Source organism: Diprion similis, chromosome 3 (assembly GCF_021155765.1).
Source record: "Diprion similis isolate iyDipSimi1 chromosome 3, iyDipSimi1.1, whole genome shotgun sequence".
Taxonomy (NCBI): Eukaryota; Metazoa; Arthropoda; class Insecta; order Hymenoptera; family Diprionidae; genus Diprion; species Diprion similis.
The window spans coordinates 13663254-13680847 of NC_060107.1; positions in this window are offsets into that span (position 1 = coordinate 13663254).

Below are 17594 nucleotides of genomic sequence, written 5' to 3' on the forward strand. Positions count from 1 at the left end.
ACGGTCATACAAATCAATTCGGAGACTAGAAATTTTCGGCTCCAAAAATCGCAAAAAAAGTAAGGTTAACCCCTTTGGATTTTTGGCGAAAATTTCGACGACTTTGAAAAGTGCTGTAATTATTTCTTGAAGGCCCTATTCCGACGTAATTTTGGGAGAGAAAACGATTGAGCGCAGTCCCAATAAGCTGCGAGCAACGGATCAAAAGTTACAGCCAAAAAACTGCAGATTTTCATCGTCATTTCTCTGCTGTTGGTTCTACGCTTTTTTTAATGTGTTTTTCCAGTTCCTGGGGTTACAATTAGCCAAGAAACGGTCATACAAATCAATTCGGAGACTAGAAATTTTCGGCTCCAAAAATCGCAAAAAAAGTAAGGTTAACCCCTTTGGATTTTTGGCGAAAATTTCGACGACTTTCAAAAGTTCTGCAATTAATTCTTTAAGGCACTATTTCGACGTAATTTTGCAAGAGAAAACGATTGAGCGCAGTCCCAATAAGCTGCGAGCAACGGATCAAAAGTTACAGCCAAAAAACTGCAGATTTTCATCGTCATTTCTCTGCTGTTGGTTCTACGCTTTTTTAAATGTGTTTTTTGAGTTCCTGGGGTTACAATTAGCCAAGAAACGGTCATACAAATCAATTCGGAGACTAGAAAGATTCGGCTCCAAAAATCGCAAAAAGAGTAAGGTTAACCCCTTTGGATTTTTGGCGAAAATTTCGACGACTTTGAAAAGTTCTGCAATTATTTCTTTAAGGCACTATTTCGACGTAATTTTGCGAGGGAAAACGATTGAGCGCAGTCCCAATAAGCTGCGAGCAACGGATCAAAAGTTACAGCCAAAAAACTGCAGATTTTCATCGTCATTTCTCTGCTGTTGGTTCTACGCTTTTTTTAATGTGTTTTTTCAGTTCCTGGGGTTACAATTAGCCAAGAAACGGTCATACAAATCAATTCGGAGACTAGAAATTTGCGGCTCCAAAAATCGCAAAAAAAGTAAGGTTAACCCCTTTGGATTTTTGGCGAAAATTTCGACGGCTTTGAAAAGTTCTGCAATTATTTCTTTAAGGCACTATTTCGACGTAATTTTGCGAGGGAAAACGATTGAGCGCAGTCCCAATAAGCTGCGAGCAACGGATCAAAAGTTACAGCCAAAAAACTGCAGATTTTCATCGTCATTTCTCTGCTGTTGGTTCTACGCTTTTTTTAATGTGTTTTTTGAGTTCCTGGGGTTTCAATTAGCCAAGAAACGGTCATACAAATCAATTCGGAGACTAGAAATTTTCGGCTCCAAAAATCGCAAAAAAAGTAAGGTTAACCCCTTTGGATTTTTGGCGAAAATTTCGACGACTTTGAAAAGTGCTGCAATTAATTCTTTAAGGCACTATTCCGACGTAATTTCGGGAGAGAAAACGATTGAGCGCAGTCCCAATAAGCTGCGAGCAACGGATCAAAAGTTACAGCCAAAAAACTGCAGATTTTCATCGTCATTTCTCTGCTGTTGGTTCTACGCTTTTTTTAATGTGTTTCTTCAGTTCCTGGGGTTACAATTAGCCAAGAAACGGTCATACAAATCAATTCGGAGACTAGAAATTTTCGGCTCCAAAAATCGCAAAAAAAGTAAGGTTAACCCCTTTGGATTTTTGGCGAAAATTTCGACGACGTTGAAAAGTTCTGCAATTATTTCTTTAAGGCACTATTTCGACGTAATTTTGCGAGAGAAAACGATTAAGCGCAGTCCCAATAAGCTGCGAGCAACGGATCAAAAGTTACAGCCAAAAAACTGCAGATTTTCATCGTCATTTCTCTGCTAATGGTTCTACGCTTTTTTTAATGTGTTTTTTGAGTTCCTGGGGTTACAATGAGCCAAGAAACGGTCATACAAATCAATTCGGAGACTAGAAATTTTCGGCTCCAAAAATCGCAAAAAAAGTAAGGTTAACCCCTTTGGATTTTTGGCGAAAATTTCGACGACTTTGAAAAGTTCTGCAATTATTTCTTTAAGGCACTATTTCGACGTAATTTTGCGAGAGAAAACGATTGAGCGCAGTCCCAATAAGCTGCGAGCAACGGATCAAAAGTTACAGCCAAAAAACTGCAGATTTTCATCGTCATTTCTCTGCTGTTGGTTCTACGCTTTTTTTAATGTGTTTTTTGAGTTCCTGTGGTTTCAATTAGCCAAGAAACGGTCATACAAATCAATTCGGAGACTAGAAATTTTCGGCTCCAAAAATCGCAAAAAAAGTAAGGTTAACCCCTTTGGATTTCTGGCGAAAATTTCGACGACTTTGAAAAGTGCTGCAATTAATTCTTTAAGGCACTATTCCGACGTAATTTTGGGAGAGAAAACGATTGAGCGCAGTCCCAATAAGCTGCGAGCAACGGATCAAAAGTTACAGCCAAAAAACTGCAGATTTTCATCGTCATTTCTCTGCTGTTGGTTCTACGCTTTTTTTAATGTGTTTTTCCAGTTCCTGGGGTTACAATTAGCCAAGAAACGGTCATACAAATCAATTCGGAGACTAGAAATTTTCGGCTCCAAAAATCGCAAAAAAAAGTAAGGTTAACCCCTTTGGATTTTTGGCGAAAATTTCGACGACTTTCAAAAGTTCTGCAATTAATTCTTTAAGGCACTATTTCGACGTAATTTTGCAAGAGAAAACGATTAAGCGCACTCCCAATAAGCTGCGAGCAACGGATCAAAAGTTACAGCCAAAAAACTGCAGATTTTCATCGTCATTTCTCTGCTGTTGGTTCTACGCTTTTTTAAATGTGTTTTTTGAGTTCCTGGGGTTACAATTAGCCAAGAAACGGTCATACAAATCAATTCGGAGACTAGAAATTTTCGGCTCCAAAAATCGCAAAAAGAGTAAGGTTAACCCCTTTGGATTTTTGGCGAAAATTTCGACGACTTTGAAAAGTTCTGCAATTATTTCTTTAAGGCACTATTTCGACGTAATTTTGCGAGGGAAAACGATTGAGCGCAGTCCCAATAAGCTGCGAGCAACGGATCAAAAGTTACAGCCAAAAAACTGCAGATTTTCATCGTCATTTCTCTGCTGTTGGTTCTACGCTTTTTTTAATGTGTTTTTTGAGTTCCTGGGGTTTCAATTAGCCAAGAAACGGTCATACAAATTAATTCGGAGACTAGAAATTTTCGGCTCCAAAAATCGCAAAAAAAGTAAGGTTAACCCCTTTGGATTTTTGGCGAAAATTTCGACGACTTTGAAAAGTGCTGCAATTAATTCTTTAAGGCCCTATTCCGACGTAATTTTGGGAGAGAAAACGATTGAGCGCAGTCCCAATAAGCTGCGAGCAACGGATCAAAAGTTACAGCCAAAAAACTGCAGATTTTCATCGTCATTTCTCTGCTGTTGGTTCTACGCTTTTTTTAATGTGTTTTTCCAGTTCCTGGGGTTACAATTAGCCAACAAACGGTCATACAAATCAAATCGGAGACTAGAAATTTTCGGCTCCAAAAATCGCAGAAAAAGTAAGGTTAACCCCTTTGGATTTTTGGCGAAAATTTCGACGACTTTCAATAGTTCCGCAATTAATTCTTTAAGGCACTATTTCGACGTAATTTTGCAAGAGAAAACGATTAAGCGCAGTCCCAATAAGCTGCGAGCAACGGATCAAAAGTTACAGCCAAAAAACTGCAGATTTTCATCGTCATTTCTCTGCTGTTGGTTCTACGCTTTTTTTAATGTGTTTTTTGAGTTCCTGGGGTTACAATTAGCCAAGGAACGGTCATACAAATCCATTCGGAGACTAGAAATTTTCGGCTCCAAAAATCGCAAAAAAAGTAAGGTTAACCCCTTTGGATTTTTGGCGAAAATTTCGACGACTTTGAAAAGTTCTGCAATTATTTCTTTAAGGCACTATTTCGACGTAATTTTGCGAGAGAAAACGATTGAGCGCAGTCCCAATAAGCTGCGAGCAACGGATCAAAAGTTACAGCCAAAAAACTGCAGATTTTCATCGTCATTTCTCTGCTGTTGGTTCTACGCTTTTTTTAATGTGTTTTTTGAGTTCCTGGGGTTTCAATTAGCCAAGAAACGGTCATACAAATCAATTCGGAGACTAGAAATTTTCGGCTCCAAAAATCGCAAAAAAAGTAAGGTTAACCCCTTTGGATTTTTGGCGAAAATTTCGACGACTTTGAAAAGTGCTGCAATTATTTCTTGAAGGCCCTATTCCGACGTAATTTTGGGAGAGAAAACGATTGAGCGCAGTCCCAATAAGCTGCGAGCAACGGATCAAAAGTTACAGCCAAAAAACTGCAGATTTTCATCGTCATTTCTCTGCTGTTGGTTCTACGCTTTTTTTAATGTGTTTTTTCAGTTCCTGGGGTTACAATTAGCCAAGAAACGGTCATACAAATCAATTCGGAAACTAGAAATTTTCGGCTCCAAAAATCGCAAAAAAAGTAAGGTTAACCCCTTTGGATTTTTGGCGAAAGGTTCGACGACTTTGAAAAGTGCTGCAATTATTTCTTCAAGGCCCTATTCCGACGTAATTTTGGGAGAGAAAACGATTGAGCGCAGTCCCAATAAGCTGCGAGCAACGGATCAAAAGTGACAGCCAAAAAACTGCAGATTTTCATCGTCATTTCTCTGCTGTTGGTTCTACGCTTTTTTTAATGTGTTTTTTGAGTTCCTGGGGTTACAATTAGCCTAGAAACGGTCATACAAATCAATTCGGAGACTTAAAATTTTCGGCTCCAAAAATCGCAAAAAGAGTAAGGTTAACCCCTTTGGATTTTTGGCGAAAATTTCGACGACTTTGAAAAGTTCTGCAATTATTTCTTTAAGGCACTATTTCGACGTAATTTTGCGAGGGAAAACGATTGAGCGCAGTCCCAATAAGCTGCGAGCAACGGATCAAAAGTTACAGCCAAAAAACTGCAGATTTTCATCGTCATTTCTCTGCTGTTGGTTCTACGCTTTTTTTAATGTGTTTTTTGAGTTCCTGGGGTTTCAATCAGCCAAGAAACGGTCATACAAATCAATTCGGAGACTAGAAATTTTCGGCTCCAAAAATCGCAAAAAAAGTAAGGTTAACCCCTTTGGATTTTTGGCGAAAATTTCGACGACTTTGAAAAGTGCTGCAATTAATTCTTTAAGGCCCTATTCCGACGTAATTTTGGGAGAGAAAACGATTGAGCGCAGTCCCAATAAGCTGCGAGCAACGGATCAAAAGTTACAGCCAAAAAACTGCAGATTTTCATCGTCATTTCTCTGCTGTTGGTTCTACGCTTTTTTTAATGTGTTTTTCCAGTTCCTGGGGTTACAATTAGCCAAGAAACGGTCATACAAATCAATTCGGAGACTAGAAATTTTCGGCTCCAAAAATCGCAAAAAAAGTAAGGTTAACCCCTTTGGATTTTTGGCGAAAATTTCGACGACTTTCAAAAGTTCTGCAATTAATTCTTTAAGGCACTATTTCGACGTAATTTTGCAAGAGAAAACGATTAAGCGCAGTCCCAATAAGCTGCGAGCAACGGATCAAAAGTTACAGCCAAAAAACTGCAGATTTTCATCGTCATTTCTCTGCTGTTGGTTCTACGCTTTTTGAAATGTGTTTTTTGAGTTCCTGGGGTTACAATTAGACAAGAAACGGTCATACAAATCAATTCGGAGACTAGAAATTTTCGGCTCCAAAAATCGCAAAAAGAGTAAGGTTAACCCCTTTGGATTTTTGGCGAAGATTTCGACGACTTTGAAAAGTTCTGCAATTATTTCTTTAAGGCACTATTTCGACGTAATTTTGCGAGGGAAAACGATTGAGCGCAGTCCCAATAAGCTGCGAGCAACGGATCAAAAGTTACAGCCAAAAAACTGCAGATTTTCATCGTCATTTCTCTGCTGTTGGTTCTACGCTTTTTTTAATGTGTTTTTCCAGTTCCTGGGGTTACAATTAGCCAAGAAACGGTCATACAAATCAATTCGGAGACTAGAAATTTTCGGCTCCAAAAATCGCAAAAAAAGTAAGGTTAACCCCTTTGGATTTTTGGCGAAAATTTCGACGACTTTCAAAAGTTCTGCAATTAATTCTTTAAGGCACTATTTCGACGTAATTTTGCAAGAGAAAACGATTAAGCGCAGTCCCAATAAGCTGCGAGCAACGGATCAAAAGTTACAGCCAAAAAACTGCAGATTTTCATCGTCATTTCTCTGCTGTTGGTTCTACGCTTTTTGAAATGTGTTTTTTGAGTTCCTGGGGTTACAATTAGACAAGAAACGGTCATACAAATCAATTCGGAGACTAGAAATTTTCGGCTCCAAAAATCGCAAAAAGAGTAAGGTTAACCCCTTTGGATTTTTGGCGAAAATTTCGACGGCTTTGAAAAGTTCTGCAATTATTTCTTTAAGGCACTATTTCGACGTAATTTTGCGAGGGAAAACGATTGAGCGCAGTCCCAATAAGCTGCGAGCAACGGATCAAAAGTTACAGCCAAAAAACTGCAGATTTTCATCGTCATTTCTCTGCTGTTGGTTCTACGCTTTTTTTAATGTGTTTTTTGAGTTCCTGGGGTTTCAATTAGCCAAGAAACGGTCATACAAATCAATTCGGAGACTAGAAATTTTCGGCTCCAAAAATCGCAAAAAAAGTAAGGTTAACCCCTTTGGATTTTTGGCGAAAATTTCGACGACTTTGAAAAGTGCTGCAATTAATTCTTTAAGGCCCTATTCCGACGTAATTTTGGGAGAGAAAACGATTGAGCGCAGTCCCAATAAGCTGCGAGCAACGGATCAAAAGTTACAGCCAAAAAACTGCAGATTTTCATCGTCATTTCTCTGCTGTTGGTTCTACGCTTTTTTTAATGTGTTTCTTCAGTTCCTGGGGTTACAATTAGCCAAGAAACGGTCATACAAATCAATTCGGAGACTAGAAATTTTCGGCTCCAAAAATCGCAAAAAAAGTAAGGTTAACCCCTTTGGATTTTTGGCGAAAATTTCGACGACTTTGAAAAGTTCTGCAATTATTTCTTTAAGGCACTATTTCGACGTAATTTTGCGAGAGAAAACGATTAAGCGCAGTCCCAATAAGCTGCGAGCAACGGATCAAAAGTTACAGCCAAAAAACTGCAGATTTTCATCGTCATTTCTCTGCTAATGGTTCTACGCTTTTTTTAATGTGTTTTTTGAGTTCCTGGGGTTACAATTAGCCAAGAAACGGTCATACAAATCAATTCGGAGACTAGAAATTTTCGGCTCCAAAAATCGCAAAAAAAGTAAGGTTAACCCCTTTGGATTTTTGGCGAAAATTTCGACGACTTTGAAAAGTTCTGCAATTATTTCTTTAAGGCACTATTTCGACGTAATTTTGCGAGAGAAAACGATTAAGCGCAGTCCCAATAAGCTGCGAGCAACGGATCAAAAGTTACAGCCAAAAAACTGCAGATTTTCATCGTCATTTCTCTGCTGTTGGTTCTACGCTTTTTTTAATGTGTTTTTCCAGTTCCTGGGGTTACAATTAGCCAAGAAACGGTCATACAAATCAAATCGGAGACTAGAAATTTTCGGCTCCAAAAATCGCAGAAAAAGTAAGGTGAACCCCTTTGGATTTTTGGCGAAAATTTCGACGACTTTCAATAGTTCTGCAATTAATTCTTTAAGGCACTATTTCGACGTAATTTTGCAAGAGAAAACGATTAAGCGCAGTCCCAATAAGCTGCGAGCAACGGATCAAAAGTTACAGCCAAAAAACTGCAGATTTTCATCGTCATTTCTCTGCTGTTGGTTCTACGCTTTTTTTAATGTGTTTTTTGAGTTCCTGGGGTTACAATTAGCCAAGAAACGGTCATACAAATCAATTCGGAGACTAGAAATTTTCGGCTCCAAAAATCGCAAAAAAAGTAAGGTTAACCCCTTTGGATTTTTGGCGAAAATTTCGACGACTTTGAAAAGTTCTGCAATTATTTCGTTAAGGCACTATTTCGACGTAATTTTGCGAGAGAAAACGATTGAGCGCAGTCCCAATAAGCTGCGAGCAACGGATCAAAAGTTACAGCCAAAAAACTGCAGATTTTCATCGTCATTTCTCTGCTGTTGGTTCTACGCTTTTTTTAATGTGTTTTTTGAGTTCCTGGGGTTTCAATTAGCCAAGAAACGGTCATACAAATCAATTCGGAGACTAGAAATTTTCGGCTCCAAAAATCGCAAAAAAAGTAAGGTTAACCCCTTTGGATTTTTGGCGAAAATTTCGACGACTTTGAAAAGTGCTGCAATTATTTCTTGAAGGCCCTATTCCGACGTAATTTTGGGAGAGAAAACGATTGAGCGCAGTCCCAATAAGCTGCGAGCAACGGATCAAAAGTTACAGCCAAAAAACTGCAGATTTTCATCGTCATTTCTCTGCTGTTGGTTCTACGCTTTTTTTAATGTGTTTTTTCAGTTCCCGGGGTTACAATTAGCCAAGAAACGGTCATACAAATCAATTCGGAAACTAGAAATTTTCGGCTCCAAAAATCGCAAAAAAAGTAAGGTTAACCCCTTTGGATTTTTGGCGAAAGGTTCGACGACTTTGAAAAGTGCTGCAATTAATTCTTTAAGGCCCTATTCCGACGTAATTTTGGGAGAGAAAACGATTGAGCGCAGTCCCAATAAGCTGCGAGCAACGGATCAAAAGTGACAGCCAAAAAACTGCAGATTTTCATCGTCATTTCTCTGCTGTTGGTTCTACGCTTTTTTTAATGTGTTTTTTGAGTTCCTGGGGTTTCAATCAGCCAAGAAACGGTCATACAAATCAATTCGGAGACTAGAAATTTTCGGCTCCAAAAATCGCAGAAAAAGTAAGGTTAACCCCTTTGGATTTTTGGCGAAAATTTCGACGACTTTCAATAGTTCTGCAATTAATTCTTTAAGGCACTATTTCGACGTAATTTTGCAAGAGAAAACGATTAAGCGCAGTCCCAATAAGCTGCGAGCAACGGATCAAAAGTTACAGCCAAAAAACTGCAGATTTTCATCGTCATTTCTCTGCTGTTGGTTCTACGCTTTTTTTAATGTGTTTTTTGAGTTCCTGGGGTTACAATTAGCCAAGAAACGGTCATACAAATCAATTCGGAGACTAGAAATTTTCGGCTCCAAAAATCGCAAAAAAAGTAAGGTTAACCCCTTTGGATTTTTGGTGAAAATTTCGACGACTTTGAAGAGTTCTGCAATTATTTCGTTAAGGCACTATTTCGACGTAATTTTGCGAGAGAAAACGATTGAGCGCAGTCCCAATAAGCTGCGAGCAACGGATCAAAAGTTACAGCCAAAAAACTGCAGATTTTCATCGTCATTCCTCTGCTGTTGGTTCTACGCTTTTTTTAATGTGTTTTTTGAGTTCCTGAGGTTTCAATTAGCCAAGAAACGGTCATACAAATCAATTCGGAGACTAGAAATTTTCGGCTCCAAAAATCGCAAAAAAAGTAAGGTTAACCCCTTTGGATTTTTGGCGAAAATTTCGACGACTTTGAAAAGTGCTGCAATTATTTCTTGAAGGCCCTATTCCGACGTAATTTTGGGAGAGAAAACGATTGAGCGCAGTCCCAATAAGCTGCGAGCAACGGATCAAAAGTTACAGCCAAAAAACTGCAGATTTTCATCGTCATTTCTCTGCTGTTGGTTCTACGCTTTTTTTAATGTGTTTTTTGAGTTCCTGGGGTTACAATTAGCCAAGAAACGGTCATACAAATCAATTCGGAGACTAGAAATTTTCGGCTCCAAAAATCGCGAAAAAAGTAAGGTTAACCCCTTTGGATTTTTGGCGAAAATTTCGACGACTTTGAAAAGTTCTGCAATTATTTCGTTAAGGCACTATTTCGACGTAATTTTGCGAGAGAAAACGATTGAGCGCAGTCCCAATAAGCTGCGAGCAACGGATCAAAAGTTACAGCCAAAAAACTGCAGATTTTCATCGTCATTTCTCTGCTGTTGGTTCTACGCTTTTTTTAATGTGTTTTTTGAGTTCCTGGGGTTTCAATTAGCCAAGAAACGATCATACAAATCAATTCGGAGACTAGAAATTTTCGGCTCCAAAAATCGCAAAAAAAGTAAGGTTAACCCCTTTGGATTTCTGGCGAAAATTTCGACGACTTCGAAAAGTGCTGCAATTAATTCTTTAAGGCACTATTTCGACGTCATTTTGGGAAAGAAAACGATTGAGCGCAGTCCCAATAAGCTGCGAGCAACGGATCAAAAGTTACAGCCAAAAAACTGCAGATTTTCATCGTCATTTCTCTGCTGTTGGTTCTACGCTTTTTTTAATGTGTTTTTTCAGTTCCTGGGGTTACAATTAGCCAAGAAACGGTCATACAAATCAATTCGGAGACTAGAAATTTTCGGCTCCAAATATCGCAAAAAAAGTAAGGTTAACCCCTTTGGATTTTTGGCGAAAATTTCGACGACTTTGAAAAGTTCTGCAATTATTTCTTGAAGGCCCTATTCCGACGTAATTTTGGGTGAGAAAACGATTGAGCGCAGTCCCAATAAGCTGCGAGCAACGGATCAAAAGTTACAGCCAAAAAACTGCAGATTTTCATCGTCATTTCTCTGCTGTTGGTTCTACGCTTTTTTTAATGTGTTTTTTCAGTTCCTGGGGTTACAATTAGCCAAGAAACGGTCATACAAATCAATTCGGAGACTAGAAATTTTCGGCTCCAAAAATCGCAAAAAAAGTAAGGTTAACCCCTTTGGATTTTTGGCGAAAATTTCGACGACTTTGAAAAGTTCTGCAATTATTTCTTTAAGGCACTATTTCGACGTAATTTTGCGAGAGAAAACGATTGAGCGCAGTCCCAATAAGCTGCGAGCAACGGATCAAAAGTTACAGCCAAAAAACTGCAGATTTTCATCGTCATTTCTCTGCTGTTGGTTCTACGCTTTTTTTAATGTGTTTTTTGAGTTCCTGGGGTTTCAATTAGCCAAGAAACGGTCATACAAATCAATTCGGAGACTAGAAATTTTCGACTCCAAAAATCGCAAAAAAAGTAAGGTTAACCCCTTTGGATTTTTGGCGAAAATTTCGACGACTTTGAAAAGTGCTGCAATTAATTCTTTAAGGCCATATTCCGACGTAATTTTGGGAGAGAAAACGATTGAGCGCAGTCCCAATAAGCTGCGAGCAACGGATCAAAAGTTACAGCCAAAAAACTGCAGATTTTCATCGTCATTTCTCTGCTGTTCGTTCTACGCTTTTTTTAATGTGTTTTTTTCAGTTCCTGGGGTTACAATTAGCCAAGAAACGGTCATACAAATCAATTCGGAGACTAGAAATTTTCGGCTCCAAAAATCGCAAAAAAAGTAAGGTTAACCCCTTTGGATTTTTGGCGAAAATTTCGACGACTTTGAAAAGTGCTGCAATTAATTCTTTAAGGCCCTATTCCGACGTAATTTTGGGAGAGAAAACGATTGAGCGCAGTCCCAATAAGCTTCGAGCAACGGATCAAAAGTTACAGCCAAAAAACTGCAGATTTTCATCGTCATTTCTCTGCTGTTGGTTCTACGCTTTTTTTAATGTGTTTTTTCAGTTCCTGGGGTTACAATTAGCCAAGAAACGGTCATACAAATCAATTCGGAGACTAGAAATTTTCGGCTCCAAAAATCGCAAAAAAAGTAAGGTTAACCCCTTTGGATTTTTGGCGAAAATTTCGACGACTTTGAAAAGTTCTGCAATTATTTCTTTAAGGCACTATTTCGACGTAATTTTGCGAGAGAAAACGATTGAGCGCAGTCCCAATAAGCTGCGAGCAACGGATCAAAAGTTACAGCCAAAAAACTGCAGATTTTCATCGTCATTTCTCTGCTGTTGGTTCTACGCTTTTTTTAATGTGTTTTTTGAGTTCCTGGGGTTTCAATTAGCCAAGAAACGGTCATACAAATCAATTCGGAGACTAGAAATTTTCGGCTCCAAAAATCGCAAAAAAAGTAAGGTTAACCCCTTTGGATTTTTGGCGAAAATTTCGACGACTTTGAAAAGTGCTGCAATTAATTCTTTAAGGCCATATTCCGACGTAATTTTGGGAGAGAAAACGATTGAGCGCAGTCCCAATAAGCTGCGAGCAACGGATCAAAAGTTACAGCCAAAAAACTGCAGATTTTCATCGTCATTTCTCTGCTGTTCGTTCTACGCTTTTTTTAATGTGTTTTTTCAGTTCCTGGGGTTACAATTAGCCAAGAAACGGTCATACAAATCAATTCGGAGACTAGAAATTTTCGGCTCCAAAAATCGCAAAAAAAGTAAGGTTAACCCCTTTGGATTTTTGGCGAAAATTTCGACGACTTTCAAAAGTTCTGCAATTAATTCTTTAAGGCACTATTTCGACGTAATTTTGCAAGAGAAAACGATTAAGCGCAGTCCCAATAAGCTGCGAGCAACGGATCAAAAGTTACAGCCAAAAAACTGCAGATTTTCATCGTCATTCCTCTGCTGTTGGTTCTACACTTTTTTTGATGTGTTTTTTCAGTTCCTGGGGTTACAATTAGCCAAGAAACGGTCATACAAATCAATTCGGAGACTAGAAATTTTCGGCTCCAAAAATCGCAAAAAAAGTGAGGTTAACCCCTTTGGATTTTTGGCGAAAATTTCGACGACTTTGAAAAGTTCTGCAATCATTTCTTTAAGGCACTATTTCGACGTAATTTTGCGAGGGAAAACGATTGAGCGCAGTCCCAATAAGCTGCGAGCAACGGATCAAAAGTTACAGCCAAAAAACTGCAGATTTTCATCGTCATTTCTCTGCTGTTGGTTCTACGCTTTTTTTAATGTGTTTTTTGAGTTCCTGGGGTTCCAATTAGCCGAGAAACGGTCATACAAATCAATCCGGAGACCAGAAATTCTCGGCTCCAAAAATCGCAAAAAAAGTAAGGCTAACCCCTTTGGATTTTTGGCGAAAATATCGACGACTTTGAAAAGTGCTGCAATTAATTCTTTAAGGCACTATTCCGACGTAATTTTGCGAGAGAAAACGATTAAGCGCAGTCCCAATAAGCTGCGAGCAACGGATCAGAAGTTACAGCCAAAAAACTGCAGATTTTCATCGTCATTTCTCTGCTGTTGGTTCTACCCTCGTTTTATTGTGTTTTTTGAGTCCCTGGAGTTTCAATTAGCCAAGAAACGGTCATACAAAATAATCCGGAGACCAGAAATTTTCGGCTCCAAAAATCGCAAAAAAAGTAAGGCTAACCCCTTTGGATTTTTGGCGAAAATATCGACGACTTTGAAAAGTGCTGCAATTAATTCTTTAAGGCACTATTCCGACGTAATTTTGCGAGAGAAAACGATTAAGCGCAGTCCCAATAAGCTGCGAGCAACGGATCAGAAGTTACAGCCAAAAAACTGCAGATTTTCATCGTCATTTCTCTGCTGTTGGTTCTACCCTCTTTTTATTGTGTTTTTTGAGTTCCTGGGGTTCCAATTAGCCAAGAAACTCTCATACAAAATAATCCGGAGACCAGAAATTTTCGGCTCCAAAATCGCAAAAAAAGTAAGGCTAACCCCTTTGGATTTTTGGCGAAAATTTCGACGACTTTAAAAAGTGCTGCAATTAATTCTTGAAGGCACTATTCCGACGTAATTTTGGGAGAGAAAACGATTGAGCGCAGTCCCAATAAGCTGCGAGCAACGGATCAAAAGTTACAGCCAAAAAACTGCAGATTTTCATCGTCATTTCTCTGCTGTTGGTTCTACGCTTTTTTTAATGTGTTTTTTGAGTTCCTGGGGTTCCAATTAGCCGAGAAACGGTCATACAAATCAATCCGGAGACCAGAAATTTTCGGCTCCAAAAATCGCAAAAAAAAGTAAGGCTAACCCCTCTGGATTTTTGGCGAAAATATCGACGACTTTGAAAAGTGCTGCAAATAATTCTTGAAGGCACTATTCCGACGTAATTTTGCGAGAGAAAACGATTAAGCGCAGTCCCAATAAGCTGCGAGCAACGGATCAGAAGTTACAGCCAAAAAACTGCAGATTTTCATCGTCATTTCTCTGCTGTTGGTTCTACTCTCTTTTTATTGTGTTTTTTGAGTTCCTGGGGTTCCAATTAGCCAAGAAACGGTCATACAAAATAATCCGGAGACCAGAAATTTTCGGCTCCAAAATCGCAAAAAAGTAAGGCTAACCCCTTTGCATTTTTGGCGAAAATTTCGACGACTTTAAAAAGTGCTGCAATTAATTCTTTAAGGCGCTATTCCGACGTAATTTTTCGAGAGAAAACGATTAAGCGCAGTCCCAATAAGCTGCGAGCAACGGATCAAAAGTTACAGACAAAAAACTGCGGATTTTCATCGTCATTTCTCTGCTGTTGGTTCTACTCTCTTTTTATTGTGTTTTTTGAGTTTCAGGGGTTCCAATTAGCCAAGAAACGGTCATACAAATCAATCCGGAGACCAGGAATTTTCGGCTCCAAAAATCGCAAAAAGAGTAAGGCTAACCCCTTTGGATTTTTGGCGAAAATTTCGACGACTTTAAAAAGTGCTGCAATTAATCCTTCAAGGCACTATTCCGACGTAATTTTGGGAGAGAAAACGATTGAGCGCAGTCCCAATAAGCTGCGAGCAACGGATCAAAAGTTACAGCCAAAAAACTGCAGATTTTCATCGTCATTTCTCTGCTGTTGGTTCTACGCTTTTTTTAATGTGTTTTTTGAGTTCCTGGGGTTACAATTAGCCAAGAAACGGTCATACAAATCAATTCGGAGACTAGAAATTTTCGGCTCCAAAAATCGCAAAAAAGTAAGGTTAACCCCTTTGGATTTTTGGCGAAAATTTCGACGACTTTGAAAAGTGCTGCAATTAATTCTTTGAGGCCCTATTCCGACGTCATTTTGCGAGGAGAATCGATTCAGCGCAGTCCCAATACGCTGCGAGCAACGGATCAAAAGTTACAGCCAAAAAACTGGAGATTTTCATCGCAATTTCACTGCTGTTGGTCCGACGCTCTTTTTCATATGTTTTCTGAGTTCCTGGGGGTCCAATTACTCTAGGGATGGTCATACAAATCGATACCGAGACGAGAAATTTTCGGCTCCGAAAATGACCAAAAAAGTAAGGCTAACCTCTTTGTATTTTTGACGAAAATTTTGATGATCCTGAAAAGCGCTCCAATCATTTTTCTGAGGCTTTATTTCGACATAATTCTACGAGAGGAATCGATTAAGCGCAGTCTCAATACGCTGCGAGCAACTGATCAAAAGTTACACCCGAAAAACTAGACACACCGTTTCCTCATTTCTCCGCCACTTGCTTCATCTACCTCATTCCTCTGCTGTTGGTCCTCTCCCGTTTTTGTCGAGTTGTCTGAGTTTCTTGGGGTTTCATTAGTCGAGAAAAGGTCATACAAAGTAATTCCGAGACATAAAATTCCGACACAACAACAAAAGCTAGGCTAACCTCTTCGGATTTCACGCGAAACTCTCGGCGACATAGAAAAATGCTGGAAACAAACTTTTGTCGCACTTGATCGACACAATTCGAAGACACGAATAGATTACGTAGTCTTTTCTCGCCGCCAACTTTAGATTCAAAGGAATCGCTAAATAACAATGAATGTGCACCAGATTGTCACAGAGACGGAGAAGGGAAATAACGAATTCATTGCTACGAAGTTCAGTTTCAGTTTAGTTTCAGTATATTTATTACGCCTTAATTCTAATACAAGTGTTCTGGTGTCAGTGTCTAATGCATAAACAAGTTGCCTAATAATACCAAAATACTTTTCAAAACATAGTAAAGCAGTTTGTTATCCTACGATGAAGGAGTACATACATACATACAACACATATCACCTGAAGCAGCCTATGAAAAGTAGTATACGCGAGAGTAATTAATGAAGTTTACGAGTACATTAGGTTTCGCCCTGCACACAGGTGCATTGCACCTCTGCAGGGTACGATATATATAACGTAGTATCGTTACATGAAAACCGAACCGAAGTAAATGAATAAAAATGTGTTCGTGTATTTTTTTCGTAATTGTTCAACGGCTGATTCATCGCTGTTTTCCGGTCTTTTCTGCGTTGCTCGGGGTCGGATTTGTCAAGTGAGTCATAGAAATCGATACTCAGACGATAGATCTTCATCTCTCAACACCAGGGGGCTCATTACAGTTTTTCACTTCTAACATTTCTCACTATTCAAGCATTCTGATTAGTTCATCAAACGTACCAAACCAATCAGAATGCTCGGATGGTGGAAAATGTGAGCAGTGCAAAACCGTAATAAGCCCCCAGACAGGCTAACCCCATGGAGTTTCCATGCAATTTTTTACGATTATCAATACGCTGGAATCATTTCTCTGATGGGCCACATGAATGTAACTTTGTGAGAGGAATCGATGGTGCGCGGTTTTGAATCGCCGCGAACAACGGATCAAAAGTTACGTCCGAAATACATCAAATATGCACAGAATTTTCACAGATGTAGGGAAAAAATAAATAGTCATAGCCATAGCCATACAGTTCCAGACTCAGTCCAAAGTGAAAATGTGACGTGAAATTATGCGTACACGACGAGTGCATCCAGTTAAAGGTCTAGTTCAACTCGTAAAATCGACAGCCGCCTCTCGGAACTAGTTTACTAATGCTACGACACAAACCGAATTACGAATTGAGTTATTCGTTTATTTATTTATTTATAAATTCATAAATTTCACAGACTAAACGTCTTTTTTACATAGTAAATACTAAATAATATCAGTGTTGATAAATAATATCCGACACTGCATCATCCATCTCGTTCCAGAAGTTGGCCACTTGAATTCGTTGATGAAAATGCAACTAGACGCACGGTCAGTGGGCGCTTTCATTTTACGTCAATTTTCTGAAACAGTACGACACTCAGTCACATCATTGGCTCATTCCGTTAAATCTGACCGATGAAATCACTTAGTGTCGATTTGTACGAAACCATTGTTTTAAAAGCAAAACGTCCAGTAGTTAAGGTCGCCAAGTACTGATTAAGCATCACACTTCTCTGGATCCTAATTCAAAGCGCTTGTTCCAGATAAATCACGCGTACTTACTCAGTGAGGATCTTATTTATACCTTAGAAATGAACATAGGTTTGAGGTGGACTGAATTGTAGGGTTTGTTTAATTAATGTGGCAGCATTATTAGAATCGCTGCTATTTATTTTAACTATGGTTCTCTAGGCTTTTCGGTATGGTATTGGTTTTATAAATTAAATGTTCGGGTGTTAATTAATAATATTTCTAGAAATTGTACCCGCGTATTGGGATGTTGGCTTTCCTTTATAATCAGGATTTATTATCCTTGCGAGATTTTCGAGGATGGTTCTAGTGAGTTGCTGGTTGTACACCGTTGCCACGTGTACAATTTAGATCCGTTTTTGGAAATCTTACTGGTTATGTAAAGAGTTGATGTTTGCTAGATTGTTATGTTTCGTTTCGAAAATTGTTAAAGATGCTATTGGCATAAAGGGTTTAACGTAATTATAATGATGCATCATGTATCATTATACCCAAAGAGGCCTATCCTCTTTAGTTTCGCCCTACACACGGTGTAAGTATAATTACAGAATCATCTGGTGAGTTGGTTTATCGTTAGTGGTTTCGTCTCGTGCCCCTAATATACTCTTCAGATAGCGTC